The following is a 5,103-nucleotide window of genomic DNA, read 5'->3' on the forward strand; positions in this document are numbered from 1 at the left end:
TGATCAGATAAGATCACGCTGAGCGCTGAAGTGTTTAATTGGGAATTGTGTGTGTGCGTGTGTGTGTGAAGCGGGTGATGTTATCACTTAACTCAAGGGCTCAAGTTTGATCTTTCATCTCTCCGCTGCTTTCTCTCTCTCTCTCTCTCTCTGTCTCTCTCACACACACACACACACACACACACATCCGTCAAAAATCCAGAGCCATCCTTCTGCTGTGTAACGACTTCAAGGAGAAAACAAGGAGGAGGAAGAAGAGGAGGAGGATGAGGAAACAGGAGCAGAAGGGAGGAGAGGGAGATATACAGGTTATGGGGGAAAGTAATCGAAAGAGGTTAATGAGGAGGAAAGAATGCAGAGAGGAGAAGAAGAAGAAAGTAAAAAAACAAGAAGGGAGCTAAGGAAGGAGAGGAAGAGGGAGAAGAGAGAAAATAGGAAGAATGAGGAACATTGACAAAAAGAAAGAAAAACACAGGAGAGGATTTGGGGAAAAGAATGAATAATAGAGTTTGGAGAAAACGAAATAAGGAAACAGTAACTCAAAGGCAACACAGAGGAAACGAGTGAGAAGTGAGAGAAAAAAAAACGAAGAGGAGATGATCTCAGAGGCAAAGGAGGGAGAAGAAAGAAGAGGAGGAAGGAGGACAAAAGCACGAAGAGGCTGTAAGGACAAAAAAAAAAAACGTAAAGAAAAAAGGTGAGGAGGTGATAAAGAGAGGTGAGAAGAGGTGAGGAGGAACAGTAGGGGAGACGAGGAGAGGGGGGAAAAAGGGGGGGAGGCGAGGAGAGGTGAGATTTATGGCGAAAAGAAAAGGTAATGAAGGGAGAGAAGAAAAGGTAATGGAGGGAGAGAGAAAAGAGGAATGGAGGAGGAGATGATCAGTGGGCCGCTGCCTGCGCTGATCAATCACTGTTTATGGAACAATCAGAGAGAGAGAGGGAGAGAGAGAGAGAGAGAGAGAGAGAGAGAGAGAGCGCGCAGGATGGATGGATGGAGCGGGAAAGATATTTATTACGGAGAGAGAGGAATAAATGATAATGGGGCTGTGAAAGAGAGATGGATGCTGCAAGTCAGATACTTTCTGTCGTTCCCCTTTTCTATTTTCCCTCTTTTTATTTGTCTCCTTTCATTCATCATCCTTTATTCTTCTCTCTCGTTTCTTTGGCTGTTTTTTTTTGCTTCCTTCCATCTTTCTTTTAGCCAGATCCCAGAGCTCTGAATAGGATTCAAATAGGTCTCATTGACAGCTCTTTACCCTGAATAGAAGCGAGCCAATCAAAGCTCGGTAGATTTAATCCTTTGTAAGGTAAAGAACGGACACGTCGTCTCTCCGGTGACGGAAAAACGGCGACAGAAAAAAAAAAAAAAAAAAAGTTTGGACATGATCGATAGAGCTGTACAGGTTATTGGAAGTCAGCTTACAGAAATAGCTCCTAAATGAACTTATCTTCAACTAATTGAAACAAAAGTTAAAAGGGGCACTTCAGTAATTTAGTTTGCCACTTCAATTCATTCGGGGTGGATTGTTAGAGACAGATTGGAAAGAGAACGGTCCAAAATCGATGCAGCGGAGGCCGAAACATCCTGCAGAGGTTTCATAGCTTAAATGTACTACTACCTGAAGGTTTTGCAAATTTGCTCTTTTAATGCTAATAAAAAAAAAGAGTGGAGATAAAAAAAAAATTCAATAAAGGAATAATTTGCATCTGAGCTTTGTGAAACTGGGCTTTTTATCAACCTGGAAATTTGTTTTATTGAAGTAGATGTTTTGCTTTTTAGACTAAAGTTCAAATGATAAATTCAAGTGTTTCATTGAACTGTTTTTGTTGATGCGATCGATATGTATTGACTCGATCCAACGACTAAATGCGTTCAGTTAACTGAATATTTTAACTCGCAGAAAAGTTGGACCGACTTGACCTTGAAGTTAAGAGTCAATAACTAACATGAGTTGAGTGTGAGCTGAGCCAACTTGACCTTGAAGTCAATAACTAACATGAGCTTACATAACTTTTGGATTTGGAAAAAAGCTGAGTTTAGTTGGGGGCACGTTTGGCCAACTAGATTTCAAAGTAAAATACTAGGTTGAGGCGACAATTGTTCAAAGGAGTTGCCTTTGTTTTATTGGTATAAAGAAGACCTAAAAAAGGTAACATAAATAATGGTCTTTAATGTTCTAAAACCTCATAGTGACAGTTATTACATGTTACGTTATGTTATAAAGACTTCACTTCTGATTACCCTAATAAATAAAAAATTACGCCACAGGTTCTTCTGCTGTCAAAACACCTGCATCGACCATAAATCTGTCTTCAGTCTCTAGTCTGAGTCAAGCTCCTACTTCCCACAATGCATTTCTAGAACATCTTTTGTTAGACTGTACTTACTCAAGTACTCTGTTATAAATTAGATTTGAAATCTTGAAGTCCTTCAGAAGCAGTTTTTTTTTTACTGCTGTACTCACTATAATCAGTTAACTGATCTGAGAGAATCTGTGAAATGCTCCTTTAACTGCTCCTTGCAACCGTAACTGGAGATTTTCTGTCAACTGAAAATGGCGTAGACTGATTGGTTGGGGACAAAATAACACTAAATAACCCTCCAAAACAGAAGCTAGCTAACATGAGCATCATTATCTGGATTTTTTTTTTGTCTTTTTCTTTCTATTTACTATCTCCTCCTCTATTCTTCTTTTTCATCTTTCTTTCTTTGATTCTTTCTTTTCTATTATCTTTCTCCACTTTGCTTTAGGTGCAAGATAAATCTGAGATCTTGCCTTAGTGATCTGTCTTTCCAGTCTTTTTTCTGTCTTTCTTTTCTTTCTTTTCTTTTTATTATCTTTGTTTTAGGTATAATGACGTAATATCATATAATCTTGTTGGAACAAGGCGCTGTCCCTCCCTCTCTCCTCCTCATATCTCCACAGATTTTGAAGGTCGTTACTTTCAGAACATTTGATCACAGTAGGAAACTGAATTTCTGCTCGGCCTCCTGCAGCTGAGGGTCAACCTAAAAAATCTCAGCAGTCATAACCGCTGCTCCCGTTCAGCACGTCCAGCCTCTGCGGCTCACTGAGCTGAGCGCGGCGTTACTCGAGCTGAGGGCTGCTGTAATAGTCCTTTTTTTTTTTTTTTTTCCTTTTTAATCGCATTTATCTAAAAGCTGAGTGTACAAAGTGCATCACATGAAAGGAGAAGGAATGGAACTAAATAAATTAAATTAATCTCACATGGGTCCAAAAGAATTAAAAAGATAAAGCATTAAATTAAGAGTTGGGGAATAAGAAAGCAAGACAAATTACTTTAAATAAAAAAGCTGTTTTTTTAAAAAGTAAGATTTAAACCATGATGCTAATTTGTCTTTCACAAACGTAGTCTTAATGCTGAAAGTGTTTGATTATATAAACCTGCTCTAATCTTTAAATATGTTTAATTTTTCTTGGCTCTCTCACAGTTTTTCCCCCAAAACAAACACACATTGATAATCATTAAATCCTCACGGAGGGAATTTTACCTGAAAGCACCTAAACTCTGTTATTGAATCAGCTTTTTGTGCTCAACCTCGCCTCGGTTTGTTTTATTGAACACTGCTGGTATTCAGAGTTTTCCAGCAGTTACAGTGACGGTTTCTGACAGGGGGAAATGGTTCAGAGATCTAAAACATCAACAGTAAATGTCAGATTTTGGTGTCAGTCTCTCAGAATGAAGAAGCATCTGTCTTTCAAGAAACAGACAGCTTAAATTCATGCATCTTGTTGGGGGATTTTGTAGGCCAAACCCAGCAAACATTGAGAGGTTGAATTACCGTTGTTTGAGCGTCCAATCAAGGCGTCCCATTACGGTTCAAGTTTGTGCCGACATCCAGGACGTTACCTGGACATCAGCTGTTGAAATATGTCGTCACCACAAATGGGCCTATTCAGCTATTCTGCTAAAGTTTATGTATACAGTGTACATTCTGTGGCTTTATACGTCCAGATTAACAATTTAATATGCTACACACACTGAAATGGTCTAACCAACATCCTGTCTGACCCGGACATCTGTTATACATCTTAACAACGTGTCACTTTCAAGATAATCCTGATAATAATCATCAATCAATCATCATGATGCCACTGGATGACAGCAAACTTCCTACAGCAGAACAGGGAGAAAAGCCCAGAGGCAATTTGTCTGCAAGTACCTGGAGTCTAGATCACCAAAAACAAGAGACCAGATTAAAAACCTAGGCGTAACCAATGATGGTGAACTTAGCATTAAGGATCATATTAACAGCATCACCAAGGTTGCCTTTTTCCAACTCAGAAACATTTCCAGAATCAGAGGCTTTCTTTCTCAATCTGACTCAGAGAAACTCATGCATGCATTTGTCATGAGCAGGCTGGATTATTGCAACTCTGTGTTCATGGGTCTTCCAAACAAAACAATCCATAGATCACAATCTATCCAGAACTCAGCCACATGAGTTTTAACCAGGAGAAAAACATCTGACCATATAGCTCCAGTCCTCTGGAACATTGCTACCTTTCGTTTTAAGAATACAATTCAAAATCCTTCTTTGGGTTTGCAAAGCACTTGTTGGTCTGGCTCCACAGTACATTTCAGATATGCTGTCAGTTTATAACCCCAGCAGATCTCTCCAGTCACAAGGTGGAAAACTCCTCCATGTGCCTAGAGCACTTTCAAAGTCTGGTAAGATGACATTTAGTATTTATGCACCTAAAGAAAGGAACAGTTTGCCTGCTGAACTTAGACTTGCTCCAACACTGTGTTCTTTAAAAACCAAACTACAGACCTTTTCATTCAAGCATTTTCTTAAATGAACACAACATGTTTGTACAGTATGTTTACATGCGTGTATGTATATGTAATTTTATGTATATGTTTGCATGATGTTTCTGTTTATTTGACCATTAGATAATATATCAATTTGAATTCTTAACTCTTATTTCCATGTGATGCACTTTTCTCCAGTTTCCATCGAGCGCTGCAGGCTAATGATAATGCTAACCCCAGGATGTAAACAGCTGCCAACAGTCCTCGTCTGAACTCTGTGAGAAAAATAGAGGCTCTAAATCACTGAACTCTTCATCATCATGA

This window comes from Thunnus albacares, chromosome 5 (genome assembly GCF_914725855.1).
Source record: "Thunnus albacares chromosome 5, fThuAlb1.1, whole genome shotgun sequence".
Lineage (NCBI taxonomy): Eukaryota > Metazoa > Chordata > Actinopteri > Scombriformes > Scombridae > Thunnus > Thunnus albacares.